The following is a 19,877-nucleotide window of genomic DNA, read 5'->3' as shown; positions in this document are numbered from 1 at the left end:
CAATCAGCGAAAGGAAATAAGAGCAAGTTCCACTTCGGATTTACCAAGATTTGTCACGAATGCTTTCATTATTATACTGTACATTTTAATTTTTTAAAAATTTAATTTTCTCGTTGCTCTGCTTAAAATTCCAATCGAAAGTAATACCTAACGGTGTTTTTTTTTTTTTTTTTTTCTCGAGTGTCAGTAATTTTCGGACCTAAAGCGCACATACCCGAGGCCAGAAATCGAAATGGAAAATTTTACGAAATTTTCCATTCGGATTTCTGGGGCTGGCCGCCTCAGGGAGCAAGGTATGCACTGCATCCGAGTGCCAACATTCAAGGGGCGCCTGAAAAGCTGAAACTTACATACACATATGAAGAAAATGAAAATTTTAAAGGGAGCGCCAAATTTAAATTGGCACCCGGTCGCCAAATTGCGATTGGCACCTGGCGCTACATACCCTAGGAACGACCCTGCTCTTCAGGATAAGAGAACAGACATATTTTATTGTAATTTTACACTGGTGTTCAAAGAAAGTGCATCGCTCCCTTAAAATTGTAATTGTCGTCCGAATAGCGTAAGTATATGGCAATATTTCTTACAGATTGCATCAGATAAGCCTGACACGCGTAGGTGATGACGTAATTTTGCATCAGCTTTACTTTGAGCTATATAAGCACGCTCTGCAAGAGTTGCAGTCATTTCTTGCTTGTGTCAGAATGGAGAGTTACGTGCAGTTGACACCACGAAGAAAGAGTGCTATGGTTGCTTTATGTGTGGAAGGATGTTCTTCCCATCATATTGCTTATAGAGTGTCTTGTAATCAGTCGACAGTGAATAGATTTCTTTCCAAACTCAAGAATACTGGTTCAGCTGATTGGAAAAAAAAAAGAAACCGGGCGCAAACGAGTCTCTACGCCAAAAAAGGGCCCCGTTTTGAAGCGCTTATGCCTTAAAAACAGTAAAGCTTCGTCTGAGCTGAAAAGAGAATGGGAAGAACATATAGGAGTGGTAGCAAGTGCAGTAACAGTCAGAAGACGCCTCTTCAAAAATGGACTTGTAGCCCGTCGTCCTAAGAAGCCCCTCCTCACATAAAAATGGAAAAGACCCGATTAATCTGGTGTAAAAAGCATGTCAAATTTTTTGTATTGTGTTCATGTCGCTAGGTGGCTCCCAGGCGTACGTCGATTTCCGCCAGTGTACCCTGTTGCCAAAGACACCCAGTATTCTGACGCGAACAGTTTAAATGTGTATGTGTAGGTGTTGTGTAGTGTATAGGTTACTTTTCCACCGGGGGCAGCCACCACGAGGGTAAATGCAACCCGGCGCTCATCTCTGGCACGTAAAGCCAGGCCTGGGTCTAATAAATACGTCAGTGAAATGCGGCAGTATAATCTCGCACCCAACAGCAGTAATGCAAGGCTGGTGGGTGCCAGCAATCCCTCTCCCAGGCTGCCGAGACCCGGGAGCCAGACAAAAAAAAAAAAAAAATAATAAATAAATAAATATTAAAATAATAATAAATAAATAAATAATATATTTATTTATTATTATTTCAAAAAAGTACGTCAAATGGACCCCCGAGCAGTGAAAGTCAGTTATTTTCTCGGATGAGAAGAAATTAAACCTGCATGGCTCTGATGAGAGACAAACGATTCGCCGCAGGTGTGGTGATATTTTAAAGGTTTTTAGGAGCATTAGTAACTAAGGCCATATTGCTCTGGGGATATGCGGTGGTCATTTCCTGACCTTTCCGCATCCTCCGTATTCGGTGGTCACGGGCTCGAACCCCGGTCTAATCAAGAAGCATGTGCTACGCACTGCCACTCCTGCCCACCTGGCTACGGAGGCGCCTCAGATGTGAAGAATGCCAACCAGACTGTATGGTGTCTACAGTGAAATTCCCTACCAGCACCCCAAATGATATGGGGCTGCATTTCATATCACGGAGTAGGTCACCTGCAGTTTATAAAAGGTTCCGTAAATTCCAATGGATACCTGGCTATATTGGAAGGCAAATTGCTGCCGACCATTAGAGACCATTTCAACCTGCCAAGTAACTGCATCTTTCAGGACGACTCTGCTCCTTGTTGTCGGGCGAAAAGTGTAAGTAGACACTTCTGTAGTTACTTTAGCTTCATTTCTGCATTAAAAGTTTGACAGTAATGTGTTTACATTTGTTACAGGTGAAAAAATGGTTGGAAGAACGGTCCATTGCAACTTTTAGCTGGCCAGGAAACAGCTCGGATCTGAATCCTATAGAGAACTGTTGGCATCGTATGGAATCTGCAGTTGCCAGAAAGAAACCAAAGACCCTTTGTTAACTTCAGGAAGCCATAATTGGTGTTTGGAACCACGAATATCAGTTGATTATCTTCAGAAATTGATCTTGTCAGTGCCTCGACGGTGTTCTGCTGTCATCAGGGCCAGAGGCGGTTCAACTAAATATTAGTTTGCACCTGGTAAACTTTTCATTTTCTTTTCGATTTAAAATGATAAACTGAAGCAAACAGGGGGCTTCTGATAACATTTCAGCCATAATTGTCGTGTTTAGCAAAACTGTTGTACGTTGGTTGCAAATGCTCATTATGGAATATTTTGAGAGCAACTTAACTATTAATACATATCTTTTGTTTATATTTCTATTTGTGATGCTAGACATTAATGTAACATACCATCGCGAAAATGTAACATACCATTGCGGTTAGAAAAGTAAAATTCCTAAGTGATGCTTAGTAAAATTCCTAAGTGATGTTTCGTTATGCATGAGGTGGTGGTCAATAAGTTCTGAGAACAGGATATTAATATTAGTATTAACATTAGTAGTGGCAAATGATACAAGAAAACAAGCTTGAAAAGCACAGCAAAAAAAAAAAAAAAAAAAACTTCCCACATCATTTGCCTATTCCCTCGAATTGTTTGTATAGTTCTTCCTTGCATTTATTCCAACTACCGACATTCATCCCTCGTGCATAGTTAGTACAATCGCCGTCCGTCCTCTACATATCGGTTCGAAAAGACCTGATCTCGAGTCTGTCGATGATGGGAAGAATTTGTATGGGAGTTTTTCACAACGTGGCTCAATTAGTCGGTCTCAGGCGAAGGTATCATGGTTTTTCTCCCTGGAACTCTTATCTGATTTTCTCCCTGAAACACAAGCATTTCATAGAGAATATGCACGGAGCAGTATATCGTTGATGCTACTAAAACCCTACTACAACAACCGACATTGAAAACAGATGATGGTTTGTTTCTACAATAAACCACTCGCTGTCTAAAGGAAAATTTCCTCACATTTGTCACTCAACAATCCTTCCTCGATTTGAACTAATTCCCTTTTTTGTGCGTAATCTGAGCAAAAGAAAGAATCCCATCCGCATTGAGCTTACTGAATCCATTCAAGATCTTAAACACCTCAATCAGATCACCTCGCAGGTGCTTATGTGGACATGTGTTTTTGTAAAGGGCGGCACCTAGAACATCTGTTCAACTTCGCCTCGTATCTCTGTGAAGAACAGTATCACTACAAATGGGCCACATATGTGTGTGACGTAGGTTTGTGTGTGTTCTGTTGTTGTGTCTGGCCACTTTGCTACCCAGAAGCATCAATCACCCTGGAGAGATGATTCTGGGTACTCGTCCACGCCACGGGAAGGTGGGCCAGTCCCAGCAAGGCACGTACTGTCTCAAAAGAGACTCTGACCCACATGATGTTGCCAACAGGTAGGTCAGGATTCTCTGGGTGCCCATTCCAGAGGGGCAGACAAAAAAAAAAAAAATAAATAAATAAAATAAAATAAAATAAAATAAATTAAAAAAAATAAATAAAAAATAAAATAAAATAACAAATAAATAAAAAAACCCACCCGTGGTGCAGGTTATGGGGGGGAAAATAAATAAAATAATAATAATAAAAAATAAAAATAATAATAAATGAATAGATAAATAAAAATAAATAAAAAAATTAAAAAATAAAATAAAATAAATTTGGAGAAAAAAAATAAAAATAATAATTAAAAATAAATAAATAAATATATATATATATATATAATAAATAAAAGTAAGTGTGGAGTGGCTGACTCCAAAGGAGGAGAAGAAAAAAAAACCCATTGTCTAATCCACTTCAGGCCCAATACCAGGGGTGATGACTACTCTATATGATCTCCTCCTTCGAGCAAAGACTTCCATAGCAAAGTTGTGAAGAGCAAATAAACGTTCACGGGTTTGGAGTAACTGGTCTAAATTGGTTTTCCGATATTGGGATGGTGTTCACTAAAAAAAAAAAAAAAAAAAAAAGTGCAGCCATTATCAACCCACTGCAGGATGGAAGCCTCCTCAACAATTCATGCTGAGGGAAATGGACCATAATCTGCCACGCTGGTCCAGTGCGGGTTGGCAGATCGACCGTATTCAGCAGTCAGGGGCTTGAACCCCGGTTTACTCAAAGAGCGTGTGCTACTGCACTCCCGCTACTGACCACTCGGCTACGGAGGCCTAAACCTTGTCTCAAGTCTTCGTACAGAATATAGTCGAAAAGGAGGTGCCTCCAGTTTTCCTTGGCTCCACAGTAGCAGGTCAGTCGTGCAGAGGCCTAGTTGGTGCACTTTTTCATTAAGAGAGCCATGTCCAGTAATTAGGAAGGAAGTCTCGATGGTGAGGGAAAGCCAGGATTGGACCAAATTAGAGGATGTAAAGGTTACATCAGGAAGGAATCTTCTAGTAATCACTCCGACCTGGGATGTACCCCAGCGGGTCTGCCAGATGTTCACTAACTCGTTGTAGCATCTGGCTTTCTCAGCTTTTGGGTCGGTGTCAAGATCAAGCTCAATGTCAAGGAACTTAGTGGGGATGTTGTTTTTAATTCTAAATACTAGTCCTCTGTAAGCAGCATACAAATCTAGAGGAAGAGTTCCAGCTATGACCTGGATGGCTGCTGTAGAAACTGTTCTGCAAACTCTAAGGGTAGCCAGTAGCATTGTACGTTGGATGGAACTCAATCTGTCTCTCACCTTGACCAAGCCAACTCGGTGAAACCAGGCACCGGCTGCATATGTGACAATTGGCAGGAAGACTGCTTTATAGTAGAGACGAAGCGTCCTCTTGGAAAGGCCCCAGTCGTTCTTGGAGATACGAATAATGGAGCCATTATTCTTGACTTTTGATCTGAGATGGGTGAGGTTTGGCAGGAAGCTCAGTTTGTGGTTAATTACCACTCCACGAATGGTAGCTTCAGTAACTATGGGTAGCCAGATTCCAGAGATTTTAACCTGTGGTGGACGCCTGAGGTCTAGCTTGTGCTTAAAGAGCATCATTTTGGTTTTACTTGGGTTAATGTGGACTTTGTTCAATGCTGCCCAGGAGGAGAGATCAGGCAGGACCAGATTGGCGTTATGTTCAATGGCACTCCTAGATTTTCCAGACACAATGATTGTAAGGTCATCGGCAAAGGCAACAACTTTGGTGTTCTCAAAAGAATGGGAGCGCCAATTCTGTAGAACCATATTCCACATCACAGGCCCCATAACCGACCCCTGGGGGCATCCCCGAGAGACAGTCCTGAGGACATGTTGATACTTAGATTTTAGGATAACAGTTCTTTCGGAGAAGTAGCTAAGGAAAAGTTTATGTAATTAATGGGAACAGGAGGCAGACCGGGGGCGCTCCAAAGCGCTGTCCCACCAGACACTGTCGAACGCTCCCTCAAAATCGACAAAGATTGCCAATTCAAACTTGGCCTCGGAGTTTTCTTTATATAACACCAGGTCAAAAAGAGCCTCTTCAGAGGAGCGTCCTGGTGTGAAGCCATGTTGATGTGGAGAGATTAGATTTCTCGACTGGAAAAGCACCGAGACTCTTAGGACCATAAGACGCTCGAGAATTTTCCCGAGATATGCCAAGAGTGCAATGGGACGGAAGGAGTGAGGATCTGAAGGTGGCTTGTGTGATTTCTTTATCAGGCACAGAAGAGCAGTTTTCCAGGCCTTGGGAAGAAACTTACCTGGAGGCATTTATTGTACAACAGGAGGAGGTATAGCGACCTTAGTTTAAACAGACGAAAGATGAAGGTATACTCTATCAGGTCTAGGCACAGGGCATTTGTTAGGGTTTATTTTCTGTAATACTGCATTCAGCTCTTCCAGGGTGAAAGGATCCGTTGTGCTTTCTGTGGCGTAGTTTCGATTTGCTCTTCTGATTGCTGTATGCTCTGAGAGATCCTCAGGTACATCGTCTGGAGGAAACAACCTGTCAAGGATTAGGTTGGCTGAATCATAGCAGTTGGAGGTTTCCTGGGAGTTAGCCTGTACAGTGTTGAAAATTTCAGGGATGAAGGTTTTATCTCTTGTGATTTTATATACTAAACCCCAGGGGTTGGAATTCCCAGTTTCCTTAACAAAGATCACCCAGGTTGTTTTTGCAGACGCAGCAGCTTGCAGAACTGAAGTCCTTCTTTAAGCACCACATTTTCCCCCTCACCAATATTGTTGTCCTGCGCTGTACTCGTTCCAGCAGCTCGACATCCTTCCTAAAATGAGGCCTCCGGGCCAGTACGCAGTACTCAAGATAATGGCCTGACCATTGTCTTATGCAATGGTACAATCACCTCCTTATTCCTGCTAGCAGAATTACTGTACATCATGGACAAACACCAAAAAGCTGTCGTAGCAGTCTCTCTATGCACTTCTCAGAGAATGTTGTACCTGACTGCAGAATTACTCCCAGATCTTTTTCATTTTTCTCTACCTTGAGTGAGGACCAAACAGCTGGTACCTTAACTGGGATTATTGCTTGCCATATGCAGTACCTTGCATATGTCAATGACAAACTTCAACTGCCATTTCACAGCCCATCTGCCTAATTTTTCCAGATTTTGTTGCAGTACCTTGATTACTGCCATTAACCAGCCTGTCTCCCTTTGTATCATTTGAATATCAATAGAAAACAACAATGGGTGCTCAGCACTGAACCCTGACTGACTCCACTAATAACATTAAGAGCAGTGTTCATTAATAATCATGAAGAGCAGTGTCCATTATTAACCATGAAGAGCAGTGTCCATTATTAACCACTCTTTTTTTCTTCCACTCAACCATCCCTTTATCCATAGCAGTAACTCTCCCTTAATGCCACACTGCTCCAATTTGTACAGCAGTCTTTTATCGAATGTATCAAAACTTTCCTGAAATCCAAGTATATGATAAATAAATAAAAAATTATAAAATGTATAAATAAATTACTGAATACGTTATTTTAATAGTTAATGTCATGCAGTGGCGTAGCCAGGATGTTTTGTCAGCAGGTACATTCACAAAAAAGGCGCCAATTGCCTAACTCACCTGCTGATCCCTAGCTACGCCACTGATCTCATATAAAATAACATAAAAAAATTGTACGTCAACATCTAATGCAGTTTCTAAAATTTAATTTTTTATGTTAGTCGGTGAAAGAAGAAAGTTGAGTCATCGGATTTTGCTTCTCCATGACAATTCATATCCAGCATCTTTCAGTATTCGAATTTTTTGACCAAAAAGGGCAGAAATGCTAAAGAAATGCATGAAAGAATGTCTAGAGTGTTTGGAGAAGTATCACTCAGTTATGCTACTGTTGTAAGATAGTCGGTAGAGTTCAAAAGAGGACGCGTGTCAGCTGAGGACGATCCTAGGTCTTTTCAGCCATCTAAAACAATTGCCATCGTTGAAGCAAAGTTTTTGAAAACAGAAGAATTAAATTGTGTAAGATGGTATTCAGAAACCATTCCGTTAGTGACATACAAAAACATCAGAAGATGGATTCATCAAAAAGAGAATTTAAAATTAATTCTTGCTGTTCCAGATAGAGTTTTATCTGGTTTGGTGACTGGTAATGAAACTTGGCTACAATTTTATGATTCCGAATTCAAATTAGCAAGCATGCAGGAGAAGCACAAAGGATCTGAACTTCGAAAAGTTTCAAATCCAACCATCCGCTGGAAAAGTTACGGCCTGAGTTTTCTGAGACACACGAGGATTGTGTTTTCATTAATTGACAGGGGAATATTATGCCAGCCTTATGCAAAGGTAAAAGCTGCAATTCGTCAAATAGACGATGAAAGTTGGGTCATCGGTGCATTGTTATTCTACATGACAATGTGCCCCTGACCCAGCGTTGCAGTAGCTAAAATTCGAACAATTAAAACACTTGTGCTCTGTCCATCCAGATCTCGCTCCAAGTGATTATTTGGCATGGAGTTGTCAGAAAGAAAAGTCAGTATAGTGTATGTAAGTAGTATCGGGATACCTTTTAAACGAAATGCTTTTCAGTACACGCGTTTGACTTGACAATTGCCTGAGGGGGTCAGGAAAAAATTGTTTATTTTTATGATGTTTGTTTTTCTCTCCATAGATGTAATTTCAGAATTTAATTTTTAGATTATTTTTTTTTATTTTGGGGGTTAGGGCGTGAACTGGGGTTGTTGTGCGTGATGAGCAGTGACGTTTCCTCTCAGCTAATGGTCATACATATGTACATCTCTTTGTCTGACCGTCCGTCCGCATGTAATAACTCGACACCTAGTGGATGGAATTTCATGAAATTTTGTATTTGGACTTTTTAAAAAGATTTGTCTAACCACTCCAAATTTAATTAAAATCGGACTCATAATAATAATAATATAATAACTATACCTATAGCAATCCGGTAATAATTATTACTATTAATTGCTAATATTAATATTAATCTAATTAATTTTTTTTCTCCGTTCGTATGTAATAATTCCACTCACAGCTGATGGATTTTCAAACTGTTAAAATTGGACCAATAGAAATCTGGAAATTAATAATAGGACGCCGTAGCCTAGTGGTCAGGCGCGCAGGTGCATAAGTACACGTGCCTTGAGTGACCGGGGTTCAAGCCCGTGACTGCTGAATACGGTGCTGTTCCTTGTATTCTGTCTATCTCGTGAACTCGTTTGGTCGTCCCGGAGTATAAACAGAAAATTTATTTATTGCTTTGCCTGTGCGTTCGTATAGAATAATTTGATTTTCGTGGATGGATTTTCATGAGTTTTTATATTTAGTTCGCGCATAAATATTGCTGCTTTTTGCTTTTTTTTGACATAAATAAATCCATTATATATAATTATATTTTCTAGTAATGACCTTAAGAACTGTTGAAGGCACTTATATTGTTAATTTATTATTGATATCTGAATGCGACTTTTTCAAATAATGTCGCGTTGTCTGTGTGTCAACCATCCTCATTTCGTCTACTACACTGTGGAAATTTTACAACCCAAAATCAAAATTGAAGAATCTGCAATTTTTATAAAGTAAGTGTACCATGCTTATTTTGGTATTAGAATTGGCGACAGGATGGATTGGTGTTAGAACTGGAGATAGGATGGGTAGGTGTTAAAATTGAAGACAGAATGGATTTGTGTTAGAATTGATGAGAGGACCAATCACGGGTCAACATTATGCCCACAATCCGTATGTTGAAAATTTTAGACAGTCGATTAATGGAAGACAGAAATCCCTTGAAATTTCTTTTCTTGTTCTGGTGTGACAGGAACCCGGAGACTACTCATGCATTTTCCTTGTTTTCAGTATTATATTTTATTTGTGAAAATCCTGGGCCGAAAAGGTTCCTCAGCAGTGAAGGTAATTGTAAAGAAGTGTTAATTGGGCTCCTGAGAGAAATTTTATTCATTTTATGGAGAGGACGAATAGGTTATAAATTTGTATGCCAATAAATGGAGTTATGTTTTGTTTGTAGTTCGAATAGCAATAAATGATCAGATTTCAGTACATAATCAATTTATTATAAAAAGAGATTATACAAGGAGGTACAAAATTACAGCAGGGAGAATATAAGGCGGCTCAGGATCATTCGATGGGCTTTTTCTAGCATGGCATTAGTACATTGTGGGGAGCCGAATGAGTGACCTTGAGCCGCCTGTTGATTTTCTCCCTCTTATAGTTTATACATCGACAGACATCAACTAAGTACATTTGGTGACAGTTTGGTAAATTGGTTTAATGGTGAAAACCAAATCCATGACAAGTCTTCGTGATATCTTCTTAGAATGATACAATCCAACATATTTCTCTATGAATATTAATGATGCCTGTAATCTTCAAGTTCACAAAAATATTTAAAACGATCTACTCTAATAGCATCAAAGTATGCAGCAGCCCTAGAAAGGTAAACAGTAGTTAAATTGAATTAGTACAGACGAAAAATACAAATTAACTTAACCTCTACGAGATTCACCATAATAGTAAAACCCGAAAATTTTTCTGTTTACAAATCTACACTGCCCTACCATTAATATCCGGACACCTGCCTTTAGATTAAAAAAAGAGCTTTTATTGTGTCATTTAATATTTTGTGCTGAAACCTTTTGCTTTTATGACGGCCTTCAATCTTCGTGGCATACTCTCAACCGGCTTTTTATAAATATCAGGTGATATGTTCCTCCACTCGGCCTTTAACGCAGACACCAGTTCGACCTTGTTTTTTTTGTGTTCTCGACGTGCACTTACCCGAAGATCCAATACATTCCAAAGATGCTCGATAGGGTTCAGATCAGCACTCTGTGCTGGCCAATCCGCGTTGTCTTGCTGATACAGGTGTAGGCCGTTCCCGAAGTATTTCCATAATGTTGCAAGTGCATAATTGTCTAGGCTGTCCTGGTATTGCACTATTAATGGTTTTGTCGATAACGACTAATGGGCCCAAGCCAAACCATGAAAGGAGCCCCATACCATGACACTGCTTCCACCAAACTTAATTGTTGGGAGGATACAGTCAGGAAGGAACTGTTCCACTGGCATTCGCCACACCCAGGAATGGCCATCAGACTGGTAGAGCGCGAAATCATCCATCTTAAATTTGAACTTCTGCTTCCTTATGCCTGTTTATGAGCTGTTAGGCAGCCGGTTGCAATCCTCAGTCAGACTTCATGTCTGACTGCACAATTACTGCAAGTCTTTTCCGTTCTCTGCTACCTTGAGTGTGGCACCACACTATTGGTTCTTGCAGTTCGGTAGTTAAAAACGAACTCACTGCACTTCAGTTTTGAGCACATGGTCTGTTTAAAATACCGTATGAAAAATTAGACACACAAAACCGTAACAAAGAGCAAACGAAAGAAACCAGGCTTGCTATAAACTAAGTCAACGTGTTAGTATTAGCAATGGCCGTATGGTGCAAGAAAGCCTAAGGCTTATGCTGTACCAGCCAAAAAAAAAAAAATAATAATAATAATAATAAAAAAAAACGAGTAAACTTATCATAAAAAAATTAAATGAAATAAATAATTAATAAAGTGAAAGGAAATAGACAACCTATTCATTCCCCTCCTCCCGTAGGTAACTATCAAGCTTACCTTTGAATTTACCCAAACTGTCAGCCTCTACCACCCATGCACGTAACTTATTCCAGTAATTTATAACTCGCTGGCTAAAATAAAACTTTCTTCAATCCAGTCTAAACATCTCCCCCTGTAACTTGAATTTATGTCCCTTAGTTCTAGAATCATTTATAACCATGAAAATTTCGTCCTCATTCATTTAATTTTGCCTCTCAAAGCTTTAGACATCTCAATCAAGTTTCCTCTAAGGTGTCTAGTTTCCAAGTTGTGCAACCCCCACATATTGTCTTTCCTCATAAATACGTCCTTTTGCCGATCTCACCAGGCGAGTTACCCGTCTTTGGATCCTTTGAAGAAGCTCCATGTCTTTTTTTAGGTGCGGTCTCCATACTTGAACACAGTGTTCCAAGTGTGTTTGGTCTAACAATAGCCTTATATAAAGGGATTATGACGTGCATATCTCTACTAGTAAATGTTCGATAAAGCATCGATAGGACACCATGGGGCCCTCCTTGCAACCAGTCTACAATACTCGGAGAACTTCATATCTGACCGTATTGTAATACTCAAGTCCCTTTCCTCCACTACTAGCTTTAGTTGCATTATCCCAATCTGAAGCATAACCATTTATCACAACCCTCTGCCTCCTGCCCTGAAGCCATCGTGCTATCCATCTAAGGATTTTCCCCGTGATTCCAACCTGTTCCAGCTTATAAAGTAACCGCTCATGTGGGACTGAGTCAAAAATTTTGCTGAAATCTAAATAAACAATGTCAAAATTATTCCCTAAATCTAGCTCATGAGTGACCCTGTCAAAATGGCTTACCAGATTTATTAAAATGTAGGAATAAACTTACATAAATACTTTCCCTTATCAACTTGAGGAGAACTGTCACGACACGAATCAGTTTTTATTGAAAAATCTTTGTAATATATTTCATTTTAAACAAGTTGCATGATAGTAACGTACCGTTGAATGTTTACCATTACCATTGGATTCGACGTCTTTATCACTTTCTTTGTCTATCCAATTGATCTCCGCTTGTTTGTCCTGGCGATGGTTCTGGTCTTCGATGTTGGAGAAGCGGTTTTCCCTGTCAGGAACAAATGTTTGTGGACCTATTTGTTGGCCAGAATCTACTATTGCTTTTAAAAAATCCATTGTGAATTTTTATGGAATCTAACGTAAATATAAAATAAACATATTTGATTATATATTACGACCATGACATAGTGTAATTAGTATTTATCATTGCATTGCAAAAAAGATATATTCAAGTTTATTTATAACGATTATTGCATTATATAACTATGAGAAGTCCGAGGCTTCTACAGCCATTGACTATAAAAATAAGAAACCTTCATTAAATATCTAGTAGGGCCACCTTTTTCCCGAATTTAGCACGTACTATTCGTGGCAGGGATTCCACGAGGTGTCTGAGGTAGTCTAGCTCCAGATTTGACCATTCTTCTATCAGGATATTTGTCACCTGTTGTATTGTGGTCGGTGGAGAACTGCGAAGCCGAACTACCTTTTCCAACATTAGCATTAGTGGAGGTACATGATGCAAGAAAGCAAGCTTATACAGCATCAGCTTAAAAAAAAACAAACCTTCCCATTTCACTGGGTCCATTCATTCCAAATGTTTGTCTAGTTCTCCCTTGAATTTATTTAAGCTATCAACTTCCAAAACAACAGATGGAAATTTGTTCCAACAATCAACTGCCCACTGGCTAAAGGCAAACTTCCGCACATCTATTCTACGACTGTTTTTCCTTAGTTTTAATCTATGCCCCCCTCAGGTTTTTAATCTGAGCAAGTGGAAGAATCCCATCAGCATTGAGCCTGCTCAATCCATTCATGACCTTATACACCTCAATCAGATCGTTTCGCAGGTGCCTTGTCTCTAGAAGCTGCAATTTGCAGAATTTAAGACTTTCTTCATAAGAGCACCCCTTTGTTCCCCTCATCAATCTTGTTGCCCTTCTTTGTACTCGTTCTAGCAACTCTATATCCTTCCTAAAATGCAGGTTCTGGACCTGCACGCAGTACTCAAGGTGTGGTCTACCATTGCCTTATACAATGGGATAGTCACCTCCTTATCCCTGCTCGCAAAATTCCTGTATATTATTGATAAGACCCGATGACCTACTCTGGCAGCCTGCTGCACTGCTCAGAAAACTTCATATCTGACTGCACAATTACCCCCAGGTCTTTTTCATTCTCCACTACCCTGAGTGTAACACCACCCAGTTGGTACATTTCTCTGGGGTTACTGCTACCCATATGCAGTACTTTGCATTTGTCAATGTTAAACTTCAGTTGGCATTGTTATCGCAATAGGCGTAAAAGTGAAACAAACATTTAAGGGTAAAGTTGGTCCGATACCATAGAAAGAAATTCACTGAGGTAACACGACCTTCTAACGGTACGAGCGGACCTAATCCGTACCAATAGAACATACCCCATTATATGATACCACTGCCTGCCAGCCGCCTCAGTAGTGTACATAAGATAGTCTGGATGCATGGTGTCATGAGGCTCACGTTGCACTTTCACCCTATGATTGGAGCAAAAAAAAAGTAAATTGGAACTCGTGAGACCACATGATATTCCACTGTCCAGTCTTGTATGTTTTCGCATTAACTGACAAGATAAATGCCGATTACTACCAAATTTTCCACATAATAGGGGCGTTTCATAAGTTCGTAGCCTGAGTATGAAGAGTTTAATTGAAGATTTTAGTAAGTTGTTACTTTTCAACATAGTCCCCTTCGGTTTTAATACATTTTTGTACAGATGCTGCAATGCGTTGATTCCAGCTGCGAACAATGTTTTCTCTTGGGCCTCCTGGAATGCTTCCACTGCAGCAATGACGTCACTATCGGTGAGAATATGCATGTCAACCGGATATTTTTTCAAATTAGGAAATAGGTGAATGTGTGATGGTGCTAGATCTGAAGAATATGAGGGATGGTCCAAGATTTTAAAGTGCAGTCATGACAACGATAGACTTTTGAGCAGCCAGGTTGTGCTGGTGGAACATGACTCCCCGGAAACAGGTTGTTTGTCCAGAAACAGGCAAATCGACACGCGATTTACAGACAAAATAAATAAATGGGTAGATGTAATCATTTACGGAGTCCCTAATATCATAATTTTTTTGGTGGAACAAGACTCCTTTACCAAATGCCATCAGCTTGCCAGCAGAAGGGATCGACTTAGCTTTCTTTGGAGAGGGAGAAGAACTGTATTTTCACTGCTTGTCTCTTGGCGAAAGCGATGGACTCACGACTCATAATTGGCCACAAGCTTTGCAAGGAAATTTGCTAGATCTCTTGAAGACGATGCAAATATTCACTGGACAAATCTCATGCGTTTTTGATCTGCTCTAAACAACTGTGGGACCCATTCTGGCACCTTTTCCATATTGAGAACCTCTGTTATTATGTGGTACACATATTTAGGTGAGATGTCCAATACCCTGGCAATGTACTGAAGTGCCACTCATTGATCACTCGTGCGCACAATTATGCGCACTCCCAACAACTTCTAGAGTGATGGACGTTGCTAGACATACTACATCGTGAGTATCATCCAGGCTCTCCCTCTCTTTTAAATTCTGCAGCCACTTCTTCACCATGAAATACGAAGGGGCATGCTCCCCTAAAAATGTAACCATGTATTCATAAATTGCCTTTCACATTGGTCCCTTTTTTCCAGGATACTGGATGACTGCACGGTGACTGATTTTGTCCATCTCTCCGCATTCACACAACTTTGACTTAAAAAAGTCAACTGATTCACAGCAAGAGATCGTTGATGTGAATCAGTTGACTTTTTCACAGCAAGAGTCCGACTGATTCACAGCAAGAGATCGTTACTCGATCGGATCGGACGAACATCGTGGATATAATATTTATAAAACGGTAGAAGCATTGGAAACTCTAAAAGGGGGAACATATATATATATGGAGATCGGAGCCAAAGAGAGGACGGACGATGAGAAACGGACAGAACGAAAAGATCAGGAAGACAGACAGAGAAGGGGGAAAGATACAGAGAGAAACCCAGAGAGAGAGAGAGAGAGAGAGAGAGAGAGAGAGAGAGAGAGAGAGAGAGAGAGAGAGAGAGAGAGAGAGAGAGAGAGAAAGACGAAGAGAGTCTTGTCCTGAGCGAAGCACTTCTTTTTCTTGAGGCTATTTCGTAAAAACGTCTTGAGAACCTTTTGCTGCTGGCTCCTGTTCCTAGACGTCTATTCTTGAACATTGCAAAGTTTATTCTGGTAAGTTTCACCCTATATTTGTAACACGATAGTTAATAGAATGAAAGTGTCGGACGTCAATACATAACTCTTTATTTAATAGAGTCCACTGACAAACAACCCTCCTCATAGGAACACTCGTTAAGGTAGCATCTATTTTACAACACTTAGAAATTAGCGTTTAAGATTAACAAGATCCATTTGTATTAATGGAATACCATCAGTTATGACTGTTAAACCTGTATAGTACACTTACACATACACCCAGATACTCGAACTGGAGGATGATTGTTGGCTTCAGAGAGTACGGGTAGCAGTGCCAATTGAAGATTACATGAAGAACGCAGACAAGTTTGTACACATGTATCATTAGCCTTATATCGTTTTATCCTTTTGATAATAGATAGAACTGTTATATAATTATATAAAAGTATATAACCATTTTATTTTACACCTGTTTGTATGCTAGAGTTAATAAACCATGTTTTGTTTAATCATCCTTGCCTCTTAGCCATTCTCTTGCTACATGTTACCCACAGCACGAGTTATAGTAAAAGAGCCATAGTTCTGCGGCATTCTGAGGTCTAACTTATGGGAGGATTTCAGAGTGAATAAACACAACGCCGATTTTGATGTTGCGAATCTATTCTCCACGTTTCAGAATAGATCTTGAGAACACGAGATTGTTGTCCTAATATATAAACCACTAGTCGATCATATAAAACACAGGCGTTTTCTGGAACATCAATATTAGTGATTGAACTTGCCCGGAAACCTTATTGTACACATTGAATGATGAATAATAGTAAGAGTTGATTGCCTTAATCTCCATTTGAAGAATGATGTCCAGCAAACGAACCCCTGTGGAACAAGGGACAACATGTTCGAAAATAACGTTTTTGTTGTCGTGTGCTTTTAGGAGCAGCAGCAGCGACTAAGGCCATATTGTTCCATCTATACTATCTGTAAATTGCTGTGTTCTGTAGTCAGTTTTCTGTTTGATGGACAAAAAACTGGAGTTGCCAGGAGAAAAAAACCATGCTACTCTCTCCTGAAACCGACTAACTCAGCCACGTTACGAAAAAGGCCCATAAAAATTCCTCTCGTCATCGACGGGACTCAATCACAGGTCTTTTCACCACCCGATTCTACCGATTGTTCTCCCCCCCCCCCGAGGGCACAATAACATGTATCTAAATTTCAAAATATTTTTACAATGCACAAAACTTACTTTAAAATTTGTTGATAACTTCAATAGATTAGGCAGGCGAGGGATCACACAAAACAGACCGTCGTGGGTAGCACAGATGGTATAATCACCGTCCTCCCCAAATCAGCTGAGTTCGAATCCCGTCAATGACATGATGAAGTTTTATTAGTCTTTTTCACAACATGGTTAAGTTAATCAGTCTCAGGCGAGGGTAGCATGGCTTTTTTCTCCAGGAAAATCAGATTTTTCGTCCAGTGAACAGAAAATCGACGAACAGAACTCAAGCAGTTCGCAGACTTATTCAACCCCAGGGGCTCGCATCTGGTGAGTATGGGCTTGGCACACCCAGGGTCCTGAGTTGGATATCATCATTCTTCTCTTTCTTGGTGATTCCTTTCTACTTCTCTCTCTCTCTCTCTCTCTCTCTCTCTCTCTCTCTCTCTCTCAGGGTAACTTGGAAATTTTTTTTGGCTTGTGCAGCATAAGCCTCAGGCTTCCTTGCACCAATGGCTATTAATAATAATAAAGTCAACTTTTCAAAATATTTTAAAGTAAATTAAACATATGAGGGATATAAAAGTCAAAAATAATTTTCCATTTTAAATTTGAGAGATTGATTTATTTAATAAAAAATTTCCTTCCTAGTGACGCCTTGTTTTTAAAATTTTCTCTCTCATTTATATCATTTCGTTCAACTTTTTTTCTCTTAAATGAATCAAGGAATAGGGTAAAAAATATACCAACATCTGGATTTGATAATGTATAAAAGGTAAACTGCAGAATAGAAGCCTCTTCAATGATTCATGTTGAGGGAAATGTACTATGATCTGCCACGCTGGTCCAAAGAGGATTGGAAGATCGACCGTATTTAGCAGTCAGTGGCTTGAACATGTAGGTAGCGTTGCTGTTAGGTTGGTAGGATTGCTGTCCTCCCACACCGGGTGGAAAAGACCTGGGTTCGAATTCCTCACGTTGATGACGTGAGGAATTTTTATGGTTATTTTTTCACAATGTGGCTGAATTAGCAGCAGCGAAGCCTCCTCAAGAGTCATGTTGAGGGAAATAGTAGTAGTAGTAGTAGTAGTGGCATGTGATGCAAGAAAGCATGTGTATGAGCTTATGCAGCATCAGCCAAAAAAAAAAAAAAAAAAAAAAAAAATCACACCATTCCCTCCAAATGCCTGTCCAGTTCCTCCTTAAATTTATTCAACCTATCAACTTCCACAACGACAGATGGAAGTTTGTTCCAGCAATTAACCACCCGCTGGCTAAAGGCAAATTTCCGCACATCTATTCTACATCTGTCCTTTCTTAATTTGAATTTATGCCCCCTTAGGTTCGTAATCAGAACAAGTGGAAGGATCTCATCAGAATTCAGCGTGCTGAACCCATTCAAGGCCTTATACACCTCAATCAGATCACCGCGCAGGTGCCTAGTCTCCAGCCACTGCAATTTGCAGAACTTAAGCCTCTCTTGATAAGAGGATCCCTTCATTCCCCTCACCAATCTTGTTGCCCTTCTCTGTACACGCTCAAGTAAATCTACATCCTTCCTAAAATGAGGCCTCCAGACCTGTACGCAGTACTCAAGGCGTGGCCTGACCATTGCCTTATACAGAGGGATAATCACCTCCTTTTCCCTGCTAGCAAAATTCCTATATATCATTGACAAAACCCCATGACCTGCCCTGTCAGCCTGTCTGCATTGCTCAGAAAACTTCATATCTGCCTGAACAATTACTCCCAGGTCTTTTTCATTTTCTACCACCTTAAGTGTAGTACCACACAGTTGGTACGTTTCTCTGGGGTTACTTATACACCATATGCAGTACTTTGCATTTGTCAAGGTTAAACTTTAATTGCCACTTCTTAGCCCATCTGCCTAAATTATCTAGATCTTGTTGCAGTAGCACACTGCCATTACTGTCATTAACAACCCTGCCAACCTTTGTATCATCTGCAAACTTCGACATTAAGCCTGATATACCTTCATCAATATCATTGATAAATATACAAAACAACAGTGGACCCAACACCGAACCCTGTGGGACTCCACTAATAACATTAGTCCACGAAGAGCAGCACCCATTGATTATAATGACCATAATCTGCCGCGTTGGTCCAGTGCGGGTTGCCAGATCGACCGTATTTAACAGTCAGGTACTTTGAACCCCGATCTACTCAAAGAGCGTGTACTACTGCAGTTCAGCTTCTGACCACTCGGCTACGGATGCCACCTGATCACATATACCGAAGTAATTAAAACACCTGATTCTTTTATCTAATGCGCTTTAAGGAAAACTGAGGTATCTTGCTAGGTACACGTTGCCAGCTTGTTTTTGAGCATTGGTCGTGGCCACAGGTTATCCTGGGGAGGCTGATTGCTTACAATAATAAAATAAGAAGATTCGAGAGTGTGCTAAATAAGATTGAAAAGTTAAGAATTTTTTTTATAAACTATGGATTATTCATAAATAATGTATGTAACATTCAAATAAAATGTGACTTACCTTTTCTATTGCTAAGGGTGCTGTAATTTATCTTATCAGAGATAACTGCTAACAACAATCGCTGTTAGTTATACACCTAACAGCTGTACGAATTGGACTTTGAATGCTTTCTTTTGACAGTTGAAATACGTGAAAGTGAAAGCGGAAGAGTTGTATCGCCGGATCAAATCAGCCAATGAAAGGATTGCTTGTTTTTATTTTCATTCGGTGATGTAACATGGCTCTAGATACCAATGAAAGGATCGCGTGTTTTATAGTTTCATTCAGCGACGCAATGCGGCTCTGGGTAATCGGACAAAGAGAAACTAACAGAGACTCTGATACCATGCAGAACACACTTCCTCGTATTATTACAGGAAAAGAAGGAACTTCAACAAAAATTTAGAAACGATAGATGTATGTCATGTGTCGGTGATTTTTTTTTTTTCCGGATTGGTAAGTTGGTTTCTATGGTTTTTTTTGTCGTGTACTCACGGGGAAACCCTACTCCCTACATTCCATGTCCATTGATACTTATGGACTGTAACCATTGATAGGAAGATTACCAATCATAATTT

The 19,877-nt window shown here is 40.0% G+C and overlaps 1 long non-coding RNA gene across 1 annotated transcript; it reads right to left on the bottom strand.

The window, feature by feature from the left end:
• Window positions 1–9,807: 9,807 nt before the first annotated feature.
• LOC150087755 (uncharacterized) lies at window positions 9,808–19,439 on the bottom strand. Its single transcript, XR_016546760.1, has 3 exons — window positions 19,321–19,439; window positions 12,306–12,515; window positions 9,808–10,156 (listed from the first exon to the last, which is right to left on the bottom strand). It is a non-coding gene; the product is annotated as an uncharacterized LOC150087755 (long non-coding RNA).
• Window positions 19,440–19,877: the final 438 nt, after the last annotated feature.

This window comes from Mastigoproctus giganteus, chromosome 3 (assembly GCF_048544385.1).
Source record: "Mastigoproctus giganteus isolate SK-2022 chromosome 3, ASM4854438v1, whole genome shotgun sequence".
In the NCBI taxonomy this organism is placed as follows: Eukaryota; Metazoa; Arthropoda; class Arachnida; order Uropygi; family Thelyphonidae; genus Mastigoproctus; species Mastigoproctus giganteus.
Note: the sequence above shows the minus strand (reverse complement) of the source record. Positions and strands in the feature narration are given on the sequence as shown.